The sequence below is a fragment of the Rattus norvegicus genome, chromosome X (genome assembly GCF_021556685.1).
Source record: "Rattus norvegicus strain SHRSP/BbbUtx chromosome X, alternate assembly SHRSP_T2T, whole genome shotgun sequence".
Lineage (NCBI taxonomy): Eukaryota > Metazoa > Chordata > Mammalia > Rodentia > Muridae > Rattus > Rattus norvegicus.
In genome coordinates this window covers 45,317,803-45,336,187 of record NC_141554.1, presented here as the reverse complement: position 1 = coordinate 45,336,187, position 18,385 = coordinate 45,317,803, and the positions used below count along the sequence as shown (strand labels likewise).

The following is an 18,385-nucleotide window of genomic DNA, read 5'->3' as shown; positions in this document are numbered from 1 at the left end:
TTTTCATTACTTCCTCCAATCAAAATTATCATTTTTGATATGTGTGTTTGGTTTTGGGACCTTTCATTGAACCTGTATATGCTGAGCAAAAACTCTACTACTGACCCTTACCTCTAAGTCCAGTGTTTAATCAAGTCTGCTTAACATACTTGCATAGAATAACCTTTTTCTTTTGATTTACAGAAGATCCTCAGTCTCCACAACTTTTTGAAGATTTGCACTTTGAAACCTTCTCTCATTCCATAGTTCTCATTCCCTTACCCGTAACTGGTGATAAACTAAAATTCTGAATCTTTTAATGTAGTTCAATTTGTCTATTTCTCCTCTATGATTAATATTATCTGATATCTTTAATCTACCCAAAATCCTGACCGTGGCCTTTGTACTCATCTAGAATCTCCATTGCTTCACATTTATATCTATGTACAGCTCATCTAGAATTTCTTTTTGCTCGTGGTATGGAACACCAAAATTGGCCTTACCAGGGATGACTCATAAGAATAATTTAATAAGATATATTGGTCATTTCATCTTCAATTATATCACCAAATATATTCTGCATGAAAAAATTGGCATTGACACTCTTGGTGTGGATCCAGCTTAGCTCTTTCCCACTGACCCTCTCAGCCTTTCCTTCTAGCCCATCTCCATTCCTTTGTGTCAGCTGCCTATCCCCAGAAACACCTCTTTCCCATTAGATATTTGTTTATTGGCAGTGGGCTGGAAGGGATGGCAGAGTTAGCATTCACAGACAGCACAACACACAAGTCATGAGGGCAGCAAGAGTGATGGGAAAGAGCCTGAGGCCCCTCTTCAATAGCAAGTGGGTAGACAGCCGCCCTGGAGTGTTGACAGAACAGCCTTAGAACATCTCTGGTTAGTAGGCATGCATAGAGATGAAGAGAGATTCACTGGCTGTGACTCCAGACTGACCACTTGGGGTACACTTTCCTTGACAAATGAGGCTGTTATCCAGGGCTCACTGGATGTACTCCTCCTCAGCAGTCTTCACATTCCCCTTCTTCCTGCCCCAGGCCTTTAGAGCAGATGTCTGCAGAGCTTAGCCATAGGAGAAAGTCAAGGCCCATAGCTTCAGCAGGGGACACTTATTGGCAGCATTGAGGTTGATGGATCCCTCTTCCTCACTCTGCCCTCCAGACAGGAAAGTGACCCCAGGGGACAGCAGGGGACACTGTACTACAGAAGTACTGTGAAAGTCACCATGACAATCTTCTCATTGCAAAATTTCTGGGTATAACCAGGGCCTTGGATGACCATGTTTGGCTTCAGCAGTGTGCTTCCCAAATAGATATGGTGGTTACTCAGAGCCTTGTAGATAGCAGTCAGTACCCTCTCTGTTACATACTGACACTGCTTCAAGATATTGTCTCCATCAGGGAGGATTTCAGGCTCCACAATGGGTGCAATGCCATTCTGCTGGCAGATGCTGGCTTAACAGGCCAGAACCTTGGCATTTTCCATGATGGCAAGGGCTGAGGGAGTATATTTACCAATCTTTAGCATAAAATGCCACTTGGTAAAGTCAGTTTCATTCTTCTTATACTGGGTAGAGCATAAAGACAACCCATCCAGCTGGATGTGGGTAGGACATGGTGCCAGCGGCAGCACGTTTCTGGTACAGGAGGGTGTAGGTCGGCTGGGTAAGGTAGTGGGTGGGCGAAAGGAGTGAGGAGCAAATGTGGTGCCTAGGGTAATTAGAACCTTGTTCTACTGCACCTTCCAAGAGAATGAAGCCTATTCATTTGGGGTGAGAGGCCCAAAAATCACGTTTTACTAGGGAACTCCAGTGTCCACGCTGGGCCTTAACTCAAGTAGGCTATTCTCACTATCTTTCCTGTCATCCCTTTTATTTCCAGAGTAACTCTTAACCCTATAGCAGTCTGTTTGCAGGACCCTGCCTCCCACCACACCTCCATTCCCAGGAGACTCTAATTCTTGTTTCTGAACAACACCCCTAGCAAATTCCATTATATCTTTTTAGTTTTTCCTCTGGCCCATGTACATCCCTTTCTTTTACCCACTGATCCATAAAAGCAACCACCATACAAAGACAAAATCAGTGGGTTGGAGAGATGGCTCAGTGGTTAAGAGCATATGAGTGCTCTTCCTAGAGTACCTGGGTTCAATTCCCAGTACCCACACAGCAGATCATACCTGTCTCTAAGGCCTAACATCCTCACACAGACATAATAATGCAGACAAAACACCAATGCACATAAGATAAAATAAGTAAATTTTTACAAAGTCAACATCAGATATTAAAACCAAGAACCACCACAAGTATCATAACTCCAAATGCCATGAGTTCAATGTACCTGAAGTACAAGACAGGAATTTTATACCAATTACAAAAATGACCAAAGATCTTAAAGTTTATATTAATAAATCCCTTAATGAAGTTTGTGGAAACATAAATGGTTGAATGAAATAATGAAAAACAATTCAAGACATGCAAGTAGAATTTAAGAAAGAAATAGAATCACCAAGGGAAGACTAAACTGAAATGAAACTGGAAATTACAGTGTAGGCAGTGAAATATCTCAGAGGTATTCTTTACCCTCAGACAGACTACAAGACATAGAAGAGAGAGTTTAAGGCATTGAACATTGAAGATAAGGTAGAAGAAATGGATAGCTCAGTCAAATGAAATGTCAAATCTAAAAACAAAACTATGCATGAAACATTCAGGAAATCTGGAACACTAGGAAAAAAACAAATCTTTGAACAACAGGAATAGTGGAAGAAGAAAACCCAGGGCAAAGTTATAGAAAACATTTAACATAGAAGAAAATTTCTCCAACCTAAAGAAGGAGTGCCTTTCAAGGTACAAGAAGCTTACAAAATACCAAATAGAATGAGCCAAAAAAGGAAATCCTCTCGCCATATAATAGTCAAATCACTAGATGTACAGAACAAAGAAAGAATATGAAAAGCTGCAAGGGGAAAAGGCCAAGTAATATATAAAGACAGACTTATTAGAATTACACCTGACACTACAACAGAAACGCTAAAAGCCAAAAAGGTCTGGAGAGATGTGTTGTAGACTCTAAGAGACTAGAGATGTTAGCACAGACTACTACACCCAGGAAAACTTTAGTCACCATAGATGGTAAAAGCAAAATAGTCCGTGAAAAAGTAAAATTTAAACAATATTTATCAACTAATCCATCTCAACAGAAGGAATTAGGAAGAAAAAGCCCTTAAGTCTGAAGAGATGAACCACAACCAAGAAGACACAAAGAATAGTCTCAGACCCAAAACTCAAGAGAGAGAAAATGCAAACCAAAACAACAAAACAAAAATCAATAAGTTAGACACCACTTATTGATAACTCTGAATAAAAATGATCTCAAATCTCCAATAAGAAGACACATACAGACTGGATTAGAACACAGAGTTCACAGTTCTGTATCCAAATAGCACACCTCACCATCCTTACAAAAACTAAACAGAGAAATGATGGAGTTAAATAAGGTCAAAAGTCAAATGGGTCTAGCAGATATAGAACATGTCACCCAAACACAAAAGAATGCATTTTTTTTCTCAGCAGCTCATAGAACTTTGTAAAATGGACCACATACTTGGATACAAAGCAAGTCTCAACACACATAAGATGGCCTTAAATTTGTGTTCTTATGAGTCTCTGGATTCCTTCATTGTCTGTTGTAATGCCACAATTTTCATCTCTAATTTTATTAATTTGTATCTTCTTCTCTCTGTCTTTTAATTGTTTTTGTTAAAAGTTTCCATTATTTTAAATGGGGGAGTATGTATTTCTCATGGTTTTTTCCCTTATTTTTGATTTTTGATTATTTGTTAAAGACAGAGAAGCACAAAGGCTGAGGAGGTAGGGAGGATTGGAAGAAGTTGTGGAGAAGAAAATCATAATCAGAATACTGTATGATTTTTTCAATTAAAAATATACTTACTATAAAAGTGAAAAGTTCAACTGGGTGGTGGAGGCACACACCTTTACTCCCGGCCCTTAAAAGGAGGGAGAGGCAGGTGGATCTCTGAGTTTGAGGTCAGCCTTGTCTACAGAGTGAGTTCCAGGGGTTGGGGATTTAGTTCAGTGGTAGAGCGCTTGCCTAGCAAGTGCAAAGCCCTGGGTTCGGTACTCAGCTCCGGGGAAAAAAGAAAAAAAAAAACAAACAAAAAAACAAAAAACAGTGAGTTCCAGGACAGCCAAGGCTACACAGAGAAACCCTGCCTTGAAAGCAAAGCAAAAAGTAAAACATTGGTATTGACAATGATTATTATCCATTAGATTGAATACTCTTTTAAACAAGGACTAGTCACAATCAAGTCTGAAGATCCAAGGCCTACAGCTTGGCATGCAAAACTAGTGTTTAGCAAACACTGGCTGAGGTAAAATTTTGAGACAACGAGAATTTTTTATCCAATTGCATAGGAAGCGTGAATTGTTAAGCTGACTCCTTCATCAATTCTTTTTATCATGAACAATATCCTAGCCATGCTAGCATTATAATTTCTGGTTTTGTTCACATTCCAGTCTGTATCATCGAAGACTTTATTCAGCTGTCTTCATGGGTACTGGTTTAATTTTACCAGTTGCCTCAGCTTAATCACCTATTTTCAAAGCTCTGTTCTTAAGTACTGGGAAGAAAATATTCATTTTTTTTTAATTTCGCAATCCATAGAAGACTATCAATCCTGTTCCCTTGATTCACTCCTCCTACTCAAAAGGCATTTATCAAACTTTGTAGAACTAAGAAGAAAATTTCAAAGCATGATGAGATTCCTGAGAACGTCACAGTACCCTTGTGAATCATAAGTTCATGGCAGCCACCGCCAGTTAAAGTCAGTCACTTGAAGCTTGCAACACTTAGGAAGTGAATAGTGAATATAGTTTTAAATTTCCCATGTGTTATGCACTCGTTGATAAGTGGCTATTAGCCCAAATGCTTGAATTACCCTAGATGCCTAGAACAAATGAAACTCAAGACGGATGATCAAAATGTGGATGCTTCACTCCTTCTTTAAAAGGGGAACAAGAATACCCTTGGCAGGGAAGGGAGAGGCAAAGATTAAAACAGAGACTGAAGGAACACCCATTCAGAGCCTGCCCCACATGTGGCCCATACATATACAGCCATCCAATTAGACAAGATGGATGAAGCAAAGAAGTGCAGGCCGACAGGAGCCGGATGTAGATCGCTCCTGAGAGACACAGCCAGAATACAGCAAATACAGAGGCGAAATCCAGCGGCAAACCACTGAACTGAGAACAGGACCCCCGTTGAAGGAATCAGAGAAAGAACTGGAAAGCTTGAAGGAGCTCGAGACCCCATATGTACAACAATGTCAAGCAACCAGAGCTTCCAGGGACTAAGCCACTACCTAAAGACTATACATGGACTAACCCTGGACTCTGACCTCATAGGTAGCAATGAATATCCTAGTAAGAGCACCAGTGGAAGGAGAAGCCCTGGGTCCTGCTAAGACTGAACCCCCAGTGAACGTGATTGTTGGGGGGGAGGGCGGCAATGTGGGGAGGATGGGGAGGAGAACGCCCATAAAGAAGGGGAGGTGGAGGGATTAGGGGGATGTTTGCCCAGAAACCGGGAAAGGGAATAACACTCGAAATGTAAATAAGAAACACTTAAGTTAATAATCAAAAAAAAAGAAATTTAAAAAAAGGGGAGATTTTCTAATGGCTAAAAGGTACAAAGTTTTAGTTGAGTTTTGAAGTCTAGTATACAGCATAACTAGTTAAGAATTATTCATTGCATATTTCAAAACTTCTAACAAATGAGTCTGTCGATTGTACCCATTTAATCTGTCTATGCCATGTCATGTGTATATATGTTATATATACCAAATATAAACATTATGCCCTGTCATAATAATCATAAAAAAAATTTCCCATGTGTGCAAAGTGTCAGGGATATGATTAAATTTCTACCAAGAACCTGGTACTGGGCAGACACCATCGAGAGCTTTACAAGGCCCCTCCTTTTCTGTTTTTTCCCCAGCTCCTATGAGATTCCTGAGGTTTCCCTGTGCTTCATATGTTCACTCTGAAAGGAATCCTCTGGCGGTTAAGAGACCAGTGGATGTTGGAGCTATTTACTCAATTTGCTTAATTGCACTTGAAGATTTTCACATCAACTTCACTGGTGTAAATTCTGGATTTCATTTAAATTATACCAACACTTCTCCTTCGGAAATCAAAGGGAGTATCTTCTTAATTCTTGTGAGAGAAAGAACATAAACATTCAGAATTTCAGAACACCAAATCTGTACTGGAAGTTTTCACACCTACATAATGAACAGAATGTATGAATATATGTATGCACACACAGAGACAGACAGACAGACAGACAGACAGACAGACAGACAGACACACACACACACACACACACACACACACACACACACACACACACACGGCCTGGTCTCTCTCTGGGAGATGCTTAAAAGCCACCTTTACATGGTCCATGATTAAATGCTGCCTATAATCTTACTATTTTTAGTTCTTGTTGATTTTCCAGGCTGCAGACTTCAAACAAAGTCTGCTTTCAAGACCCCTTGCTTATTTATTATACTGAATTTTTCATCTTCCCAGCTCATAACAGCATGGATATTAAAGCTTTATACAGTTGAACATAGAGACTTAAAATCTGCCTTCAAAGTCTAATATTATTCCCTTAAAAAATAAAATTCCAGTTACCAAAGTCATGGTCCATGGATCCTATGGCCCTCCTATTTTACCAAATGGCACAACACTCAGCTTTACAGTTCCTTAGCCCTGCAGCCAGTCAAGCAGGAGATTAACTGAGTCTGTTTGACATACTGAAAAGACAATAAAAAGCGATATTTCTCACTCTTCTAGAAAACTCCTGCCTACATATAGAGAGAAACTGTCAGAATGATTTTCTCTGTTCATTTTTATGATAATCTTAAAAGTAATAATTGTTGGTTAGTCTCAACTTAAGTGAAAGGGGCAAGTATTATTTTACGACGATTAGAAACTTTTGACTCATTAATCTAAATCATAGGTTACCAAGTAACACAAAATACCAACTTTTAACACAAAAAAGCCTCTTTGTCCAGAAGAAAATCAATTTTAACAAAACTTCCAGATACTACAAAACTCTGATGGAAAGTAATTCTTTTATTATGTTCACTTATAAGTGAATTAATTTATAAGGATTATTATTTATCAAGGTTACACTTAAAGTAATTTAAATTTTAGCATTGCTCCTTGATAGAACAGTGTTACAATGGATTTGCCAATATGATATTTAAACTAAGAAAATAACTTCCATATTCCAATAATTCATTCTAAAGCCTGCTCTGAAATTGAAGCCATTAAAATCCACCTTCAACTTCACTTACAATAAAAATTCTAATTATCTTTTTCCTCCTGCCTCCTTTTACAACCTTAGGCAAAGGCCATGCATGGTTACATATTCCCTTCAGTGGTCCTTCCTAAGTAGTCCTGAGATAGCCAAGGAAGCAATAATAGTACTGTTGTTTATTAAGTACCTGTATTTGTGCCATGTCTATGTGTTTATGTCTATGATTGACTAGAGTTAACCTCCAAGCAACCTGAAGAGACATGTATCATTAATCGCACTCTGCAAGTTGAAAAAAAACTCTTAAGAGTTTATTCAAGGAGATTCAACTACTGAAACTCAAAATTTGGGCCTGGACTCAATTCTGGAACTCTTGTTCAACTGTCCATCAGATACCCAGCAAAGTTCCACAAATTACTTTCCTGTGAGATGACTAGTCCTTCCACTGCTAGAGCAGATGCACCAGTGCCAGTGTAGAATTTCCCAAAAGATCCTTCAACCATAACTTGTTATATACAGTCTTGCTTTTACAATGATAAGATGACTTCATGCTCAGCCTTCCCTTTGCCCTGTAATTCTATTTTGTGACCAGAAACATAGGTTCTTGGGGCACCTAGTCAGAGATGGGAGAGTTGGAGAGTTTGAAGAAGAACCATGTTAGCATATGCTCAGCTTCTTCCCTCACATCATGATCTAATCCAAGCCAATGGTATCCAAATTTGAGTGGGCACCACCATTAGGAGAGACTAAGGCAAAGATAGTTGAGTCCTTTCAGAGTATCTGATTCAGTAGGCCTGGGGTAGGTTCTGTAAATTTACACTTCTAATGAACTCCAAGGTAATGGTGATATTTTGGGTCCAGAGAATACACCTTGAGTACAACGACTTTAAAACAGCAAATTTTACTACTATTTCTTGATATCTAGAACCCTATGCCACCCAAGATCAAGTAAGAAGTAAGGCAGCTTTAGCTTTGCTTCCTCAACTTACAACTCCATTTCTTTATTGACTTTGTTCTCTCTCTCTCTCTCTCTCTCTCTCTCTCTCTCTCTCTCTCTCTCTCTCTCTCTCTCTCTCTCTCTCTCCCCTTGCCCCCTCCCCCTCCCCTTCCTCTCCCCCCTCTCCCCTTTCCCCTCTCCCCTCTCCCCTCTTCACCTTTTGTGAGTATGTGTCTGTGTGTGTATGTGTGCATGCGCACTCACACAGCATTGTACAAATGTGGAAGTGAGAAGGCAACACTGAGTATCAGTGTTTGCCTTCCACCCTGTTTTTCTATATTGCTTATTCCAGTTTACTTGGCTCATGGACTTCTAAAGATTCTCCTGACTCTACCTTCCACCTTGCCATAAGTGCACTAAGATCACAGACATGTCCTACTATATCTGTCCATTTCCCCATAGTATCTCAATTACTTTTCTATTACTATTACACAGAATTATGACCAAATCAGCTTATAGAAAAAAAAAGTTTATCGAGGCTTACAGTTTCAGAGGGTGAGTCCATGATCATCATACCAGGGATTATGGTAGCAGGCAGACTGGCATGCTGCTAGAGCAGTAAATGAGAATTTAGATTTTTAAGGCACAACCATGAGGAACAAATAGAGCTATGTGGGAATGGAGTGGGCTTTTGAACCCTCAAAGACTACCCTCAGTGATCTTCCAACAAGACCACACCTCCAAATTCTAAATAATAGTTCTACCGACTGGGGCAAAGTTTTCAAATATAGAAGTCCACAGGGGGCCATTCTCATTCAAACCACACACTGGATCTGAACTCAGGCCCTTAAATTTGCATGGCCAGTGCTCTTTCCAGGCCACCCCTCCCTTTTTGAGACAGGCTCTCTCACTGTCTTAGAACTTGACAAGTAAGTTAGGCTGGCTGGACAGCAAACCCCATGAATCTGTTTCACTCCCAGTATTAGATGGATTCTAGGGATAGAATTCAAAGCATGAATTTTACCAAATGAGCTATACATATCCCCCTTTTTTCTTCTGCCTTTTTTTAGGTGTGTGAGGAAGGAATTGTTTATTTGAGTATTTGAGGCAGGATCTATAGTTTCAAGTTCTCTATGTAGCCAAGGAGGACCTTGAACTTCTGATCCTTCTGCCTTCTGCCTTCTGCCTTCTGCCTTCTGCCTCCACCTCCTGGTTACATAGGATTATGTGTGTGCACTACCTGGCCAGGTTTTACACAGTACTGAGGATTAAATTCCAGGCTTTGTGTATTCTATACAAGTATTCCACTGAGCTACACCCTGAGCCCTTCAACTCCACATTAATTTAATGTTCTCTAAAGATAGCATTAGTTTATTTTGTCTTAGGAAGTGTCTCTTTGAATTTGGATTTTAGTTCTTCAGATTTGCCAACCCCATATTTAGAAAGTTCCTTTCTTTAGAGTAAAGGGAAATAGGGTTTTGAGGTGAAAGCTTGGGTGGGGGTGATCTATGATCTTCCAGGAAGATTTCCAAAGTAGGAAAAAAAAATTACATAGGACATTTGTTTTCAATTCTAGCTTTTATGACACCCTATAGAGGAAAATAGGGGATAAATATTGTATCCCTTAAATCCTAAAAAGTCTGAGCTTCAGACTTTGTGATTCCTCTCTCATCTAGGAACGCAGCATCAAAACACTGTAAAGCTAGGTTTCAAAACCACATCCTAACTAACCCCTGCTTTGACTTCCACCTAACATGTGGAGGTGAGAGGTGGACGTGTTCTATTTCTGGCTTTTCAAACCACAATGTCTGGTCCAGTGAGACTATCTCCTGAAAACTGGGTTGCTGACAGTAGATCAGGGGCTATACTCCTTTTGTTTCTCTGTCCAGACTCTTCTCCCAGGAAAGAGAAGAAGCAATAGGCCCTTTAGCATTACCAGAGAACCTGCAAAGGTCTGAAATGATGTATTCTAAATACCATACCCACCAGGTGCTATTACGGCTTCCCTGTCAGATGCTGCCCCTGACTGAGAGCACTTGGGACCATCTGGTCATAGCAACCAGAGACAACGAAGGGGAAAAATGACACTTCCTGCTGACTTAAGGGAAAATAGAGAAAAAGCAATCAATATGCTTCAGAGTTTCCTGCAACTAAATCTCCCTATATTTGGATGGCCACGATGGGGTCTGGTGAACTGGTGTCCAATACATCAGCCTCTGCCTCCAAGCTACTCTCTACAGGCAGCCAGTATGCTTCAGCTGAACACATCACTCATCAGGTCCTGCAACATGACATTTACAAATGGCTTCCCACTGCCTTAGGATAATGTCTAAGATCTTTACACAGCCTACAAGGCCTGTGTGCTCTGGCCCCTGGCCTCTTCTTCTGTTTTTGTCTTCTGGCCCTCTTCTCTTCCGAGTCAGAGCTCTAAAGCACACTGAGCTTCTTACATTTCCTCAAAGGCACCAGCTGGACAGAGCCTCCACTCCTGCAGCTCTTTCCGCCTGGGTTAAAATCGGAGACATTTGAAATGGTAGACCCATAATCTGTGGGGGACAAATTATATGGCTGGATTGGTTTGGGCAAGTCACATAATTTCCCTGACCTTCACTTCATCGGATGTAGGGCAAAGACAGAAATAAGCAATGATGGCTGCCGACATCCCAGAATTAGACTGAGGACTGATGGCAAAATAAATCTCTAAAAGAATAAACAGTATAAAAAATTCTGGGGCCTTTGGAAAATGAATCATGAATTTAGAATGGAGCAGCAGGTAGTAGAAGCAGAACTCTCTGCAGTTAGTAACATAGGCAAAATTATAAATTAGCATGTATTTGTATGTTTGAGAATTTTTCTCTGTCACAAATGTCTGTTCCTGCACCTATCCTCACTGTTCATTTTTAAAGTCTCATTTATTCTTAAAGACGTATTTATTATTTTTTTCTCGTATATGTGTGTGAAGCCGTGTGAGTTTATAGGCACCACATGACTGCAGACAGTCAGAGGGCATCAGACTCCCTGGAACCAGAGTTTACAGAAGGTTATGAGTTACCTGATGCAGATGCTGGGAACTGAACTCAAGTCCTCTGCAGGAGTAGGCTCATCTTTCTAGCACCTTCTATCTCATTTTGTTTTTAAAAAGAAAAAAAAATCTATAAATCTTTTGAAAGTGACTCCCAACAACACCATCAACACCAATGAAGCTTTCCAAACGAACTTATCTTATTTGTGACAAACTATTATCCAAATAATACAATTAATTTTTCTTTTCTGGAAAGTGCCTTTTTACAGTGTTCTATTGACATGTCAAAGCAAATAGTCCATCATTACTAATTCATTAAGCATCCACATAGATGCTATTAATCGTGATGAACTAATGTAGTATTAATGGGTAGGTTGTATATCTGCAATTGCATGTAAATAGATTTCCTAATAAATTCAAGTTTTCCATTTTTTTGAGGAGGGAAGGAAAAGAAAACAAAAGGAAAGAAAAGTCTTTCAGAAAGAAATTAAGGGAAAGAAGTTTCTCTCCTTGTATGGCAAGAGCAAAATTCTTGTTTTCTTTTTTATACCGTAAAAAAAAAATCTTTGTATTTACACAGCACAATGATATTTGTAACATGCAGGTTTTCATTTAAATGATATGAAGGAAAAAATATCAAACACCCACGCATCCTGGAGAGGTACCGAATTTTTCCATAGCAAGCTGTTTTCTTTGATGTGCTGAAGCCCAGCTAGCTACTCAGTACACTGCTACCCACAGTAGTGGAGTGGGCAGCGTCTTAGTGTTGCCAGCACTGTACCCTCTCAGGTTTCGTCTCAGATCAACTGAGTCAGGTAACGTGCCTAGCTGTGCGGGTCTGTAATCCCAGCTACTTGGAAGGTCAGGCACTCACTGAACTACAGATAAAGTTCAAGTGCAGCTAAGCAACTTAGTGAAACTCTACCTCAAAATAAAAAGTGAGAGTAGGGACTGAGGCTGTAACTTGGTGGTAACTTAGTGGTAAAGTGCTTGGCTAACATGTATGAGTCCCTGGGTAAAATCCTCAGTACTAAGAAACAGTTTTAAAGTACATAGCTTATCTTTTATATTTCATCGATTCCAACAGTGAACCCTTGAACATAGCCATTCTCTGAACTGTCCTTGAAATGACATGGATGCAAGGATGGGAAGATGTCACTTAATAGGTCCTCAGAAAGATTTCAGCACAACTTGAAAATGAAATGAAAGTTTACTGCACACACTAGAAGGCTACGCTGGTGGAAAATTCCTGAGATGACTGACTAGGGATGAATCCTAAAGAAATGTTGAATCACTGTTGTCCTCCATGAACAAGATGGCATTTTGTAGCAAAACAAAGATGATGATTCAAAATCTAAAGGACACTGTAAACAAGTTTTAGTAACGCATGAGTCAATTTTTTTAACTTGCAATTTCCTTTTTTAATAGGCATAAAAGAAGATTTTGGGATAAAAATTACCATCTAGGTAAGCCTAAAAGAATGTCCAGGAACATAATATGGAAATCCCAAGGGACAAGAACACATTGAATTATAGTTTACTTTACCTTGGCACATAATAAATAATGCTTCATGTTACAGTTGCCAATACTTTTGACTCAATGGAATATGTTATTAATTTTGTGATGGCTGTGGAAGACCACAGTGTTTGTGCATTCACTGGCTTAATTTTAAGTCAAATAAATAGAACTTACAATACTGCACACAGCTAAAAAGTTACCACCTCAGAAGAACAAATGTTTTAATTCTGAAAGAAATAAATCCATCAGTAATACAAAAGCAATAAGGAGACACACACACACACACACACACACACACACACACACACACACACACACACAAATCCAAACACACTGTTCCATACAACTGCAAAGACACTTTAAGGACAATTGAGACACCTCCTCCTCCTCCTCCTCCTCCTCCTCCTCCTCCTCCTCCTCCTCCTCCTCCTCCTCCTCCTCCTCCTCCTCCTCTTCCTCCTCTTCCTCCTCCCCCTCCTCCTCTTCCTCTTCCTCTTCCTCTCCCTCTCTCCCCCCTCCTCCTCCTCCTCCTCCTCAAGAGATGAGAGGTTTTAATTCCTGAATATTGGGTTTCACATCCAGGTCTGTAGGACAGAAATACAAGCTTGGCCCCAGTGAGGATCGGGGCATGAGGTTGCTGGCAAGAGCAGCTTTATGAAAATTGTGAGACACGGCGAGATGTGCAGCCTTCAGACCTCAGCAGGAACCACAATTGCCTCTTTTCCTCACCCAGAGCCTCCCACACATCCCCATGAGTTATGTTTCATTCTGGCAATGGCTCAGCTTGCAGCTTCCAACACCCCCTTCTCACCCGCCAGCTTCTTCTCCGCAGTTCAGATATCCCAAAATGAAAGCAACCCTTGACCTCAATTAGCAGAGCAGCATCTTACATCTTAATATACTTTCACTGGTGTGTAGCCAATGCAAATTGTATCTTGGTGGGGGTGTCTTTTGTCTTCTTAAATCATTCCAGGGTCTTGGGCAAAATATAAGGAAGTGCAAGTTGACACAAATTAGTAAATGAGCAGGAGTGTTTCTTGGCATTTTTCAATGTCAACTAGCAAAGCATACCAATAGACTAGACACATCAAATGGTTCTCATAACACAAAACTCACAAAACCATCTCCAATGGAGTTTAGACAGTTTAAAAAGGGGAAGTAAGGGTACTATCAAATGATATCATCTCTATGAAGTTCGTGGTCCTGGTAGGACCTTTTCCTGTGCAAGGTATTGATTCTCACACTGTAAAGATGCATTGACCTAGCTACACCTTCAGTCACAAATGAAAATTTCTCATAATTAAGCTATTCAGAGAATCCAGAAATATAGTTAGGAAATTTGCAACTCGTTTCCACCATGCACTTGTGAACATACCATTTTACTATTTCTTATTCCTTTCTCTTGTCCTTGACCAAGAGAAACATTGTAGAAGTAACAAATTCCTCTTCTAATCTACAGCCAAGGAAATCCGAGTTCTCTGCTTCTGCCATAATGTCTGGATGCCCTTAGAAATTATCACCAAAAATCCTACATTTTCACTCCATGTTCCAACCAACAGCAGAAACCTGTGACTACTTGGAGGACGTTCAGCAACGGAAGCCACCCAAGATCATGAGTATGCCTTCCAGCTGTTACAACCAAAGCCATCCAGGGGTCTTCTACACCTGCCAAATAGTCCTCCTGTTTCGGGAAGTGGTTTTTTAAAAGTACACCAACTCTTCAGTGGAAAAGAAAAATTCAGTGGTACACACTAACTGTGGAAAACAAGACCTGGGTGTGGGCAGGTAAAGAGGTGGCATTGTGGGAGTGCAAAGCTTTCTTTCTCGGGACACACATATCCTATGTCATCAGCATGCCAAAGGACGTGTATTTAGTTGAAAGAATCTAAATTTAGTCAATGATCTCCTAGAGTAAAATGTTTCCTTCCTCCTCCAATTTTTGAGTTCACAGGAAACTTTTCATAATGTGTTAGAATACTTACACAACCAAAATGCCCTCTTGTCTGCCCTCCCACTCTTTTATTTTACTTCAATAATTCCATGCAAAGAATTTGAGACTGTTGTTCTCAGAAACCTCAGCATTCTCTGTCTTATGTTAAAGAAAAAAAAAAACAGAAACGAAGAAAGAACAAATGGAAGAAAGAAAAAGGGAGGGAGGGAGGGAGAGAGGGAGGGGAGGGGAGAGAGGAAGGGAAGATTCCAAAAGCTTCATCCACCCACCTTACTCCTGTTATCTCTTCCCTACTTACCCTTTCCTTCTAACAAAGTTACAGGTCTTGTCTTTGGTGTCTGGCTTCAAGCACCTCCAGATGTATAATTTCCTTACCCTACCATAACCCCTGACTTCAAGCTCACCAAATGGTCTGTGTTTTCAAGACTGGACAGGCCAGATCTTCCTTACACCTTACATCATGTACTGTTATATTTATGGACATACATCCTATTTAGTGTGTTGACTTCTCTATCATTAGTACAATTCATAAATATTTCTAACTACTTCATGACAGATCTACATCACCTAGAATTGAGAGTTTGTCTTTAAATCTTAGATTCAACACGTAGTAGCACTTAGTAAGTTCAACTGAAAATATACTCCTTCCATGGCCTGGAAAACTCTTTCATGAGTTCAAGTTACAATTGGCACAAACCTCTAAACACAAACGTCCAGTTTCACCAAGCATCCTGAGAAACACACATTAACTTCCAGTAATGTGCTCATTATCAAAAAAGTCTAGACAGTGGCCTTTTGAAAGAGCTTTGTAAACATAGGTTTCAAAGGAAACCAGGTATTCCTAAACACAGTTAAGAAAACCTTTTTGGACTTACCATGTGATTCACAATATACAGCTACTTCATTAACTCATTAAATGACAAGACCTAACCTATGGTATAAAAACTGCTATGATTTGAATGATGACACAAGCAGATATCTATGTGCAACATCTGTAATAACTTAGGAAAATAGCCACAAATGAAAGTCACAAACGCTGCTGTATTCTAGCAGAGATTACTGTGAGTATATATTCATTTTATTCCTCATTTAAGTCCTTGCATTCTGTCAGTGGTCTTCTTGGGGGCCGGTGGAACTTTGTTAAAGATCCCTTACAAATGAAGAGAGAAAAGAAAAAAGTGATGGGGAAAAATATGTAAAACAGCACCTAGAGAGGAACTAGACCAGGAAAGGCAAGTAATCTACCAATAACCTATATCCTAGTCCCAAGGTGGGACATTTAAAACTGTGATTAGGCCACAAGGATTTTACTGCCATAAGTCAATCAATGGTGTCATTTGGGGAACCAGGTCACTCCCATTCCCTCTGATTTATGTGCTTGCTTGCCCAGTCTCTGTGTTATGATGCAGTATGAAGACCTTCACTGGAGGCCAACACCAACCTCTGTCAGCCTGAAGAAACATGAATTAAATAAACTTGTACTGTTTATAAATGGCCATATCTGTGCTATATTCTTTTTTTTTTTTTTGATGTAATAAGCAAAGGCGAGGTTTATTACGGAGATCTATTACAGGGATCTCCGGGTCGACACGTATCCTGCGCAGGAGACAGAGGTGTCGACCCCGAAGCTCAAAAGTCAGGGGTTTATATAGGGAAGGCTAGGGGGTTTGGTGTGGTTACACACAATTGGCTAATTTCTGGCGCAGCTATAAGTGATTGGCTCATTTAAATATGGCAGTGAGATTACAGCACAGCAGGAGAGTACGTATTGACTGGAGCATACAGGATTTTAGGAGCTAGGGGCGTATCAGGGTTTGAAGGACATCTGGTTAAGGTGTGACTCTGAGTAAGCTGGGGTCCTGATAACTCAGGCTGGTTCCTGCATTCCTTTTCTTTATCTTTATGGTCTGTTAGTCTTAGTGGCAGGGCGAGGCTGCCTGGACTTGCTTTTCACAATGTTTAGCCCTGAGTCTGAATTTTGAAACTTATTCTTTCAACTTCATATTTTTAAACCTTAAATCTGTATAATTTTCCTTTCATTCCCCTCTTCTTCTACTAAGCAATTCTAATCTTAGCTGTGCTATATTCTTATAGTATCACAAAGCAGACCAAGACATAGTCTAATTTGTCATGTTTACTCTCAGACTTGTCTCTCTCAGGATCATTCTCCTCATATAGAGATTTTGAAGAAGTAGTAGACTACAGTATTCCATTTCAATAGTGTTAAAATGATGGAATCAATAAGAGGGACCTTTACTTCTTCAGTGTGCACTATGTGTAAAAGACTTTTAAACATTCTTTTAATCATTATGAAACTAACAATAATCATAGATTCCAATTACTTAATCCTATGCAAAAGAATTTCCATGCATCTTATTGAATTCACTAACAGGATCATCAGATAGGTAATTAAGGTTCACAGAGAAGCAGCTTCCTGAGGCTCACATGGTTTACAAGTAGTAGTTGCAGTTCTTTTCAGAGCCCAAACTTGAACCTCACATTGTCAGTTCTTATTATACTCATCAATATCTTTTGTAAGATTTTCTGTATACTACAAAGGAGTCTTGGAAAGGACTATGTCTGTCTAATAGTCCATGTTCCTTCCAGTCCTACCTTCCTAAGGCCAAGAAATTAAATGAACCGTAATAGACAATTTCTCTTCCAATCCTATTGTGAGCAAACTCCAGTTGCATCTCAGGACTCTTCTGGACCTATGTCCAGGGCCCCAGGAACAGATAAAAGAAGTAAAGATAACTCTACTTGTTCCCAGTAATCCATGACCACTGCTGCATCCATCTGCACACAAAGGAACATTTCTTCTCTCCTTTGTTCAGCAAATATTTACTGAGCATCTCTATTCAATTATATACTATGTCATGCTTCTAAGCCTGTTGGTCTGAAAGATTGTTCTAATATCAACTAGATTCTTTGTTCATTTTTGTGATTGTATTTTAATTACTTTGTACTTTTATATTTACACTATCCACAAATGTTATGTTAGCATAGGAGATAAAGAAGTACAATGATTAATGTACCCCCTAAAGTTATCCTCACAGAATATTTGATCTTTCCACATAATGAAATATTCAGAATAGAGAGAAAAGGGAAAGTTCCTTTAATGACATGGTTCAGCTGTTAAATCGACTATTACCTGGACTCTACAATTCTGACATAAATGAGTGTAGTAGCAATCCCTGCCAATTGTGAGGGTAGGGGTGGGTGCAATGTGCCGAGGTCCTCAGAAGATCTATATAGTCACATTGCTGGCCTGCCTTCCTCGTTCAATTACCTTGGCTATGTTTGTATCTGTCAACCTGGATTCACAGATAGGAGCCTAGCATAACTCTTCCCTGAGAGGCACCGCCCAGCAGCTGACCGAAACAGGTACAGAGACCCACAGCCAAACATTAGATGGAGCTCTTGCAAAGTCTTGTGAGAGAGTTGGGGGAAGGATTGAGGAATCTGAAGAGGACAGGGACTCCACAAGAAGGTCAACAGAGTCTTGGGGGCTCTCAGAGACTAAACCATCAACCAAAGAGCATACACAGCTGGACCTAGGACCCGCTCACATATGTAGCAGATGTGCAGCTTAGTCTTCATAGAGGTCGCCCAAC

The 18,385-nt window shown here is 40.0% G+C and overlaps 1 protein-coding gene and 1 pseudogene across 1 annotated transcript in view; both read right to left on the bottom strand.

The window, feature by feature from the left end:
• Phex (phosphate regulating endopeptidase X-linked) overlaps window positions 1-18,385 on the bottom strand; it is a 237,576-nt gene that overhangs the window by 200,367 nt on the left and 18,824 nt on the right.
• LOC103694483 (fructose-bisphosphate aldolase A pseudogene) lies at window positions 878-1,989 on the bottom strand (annotated as a pseudogene).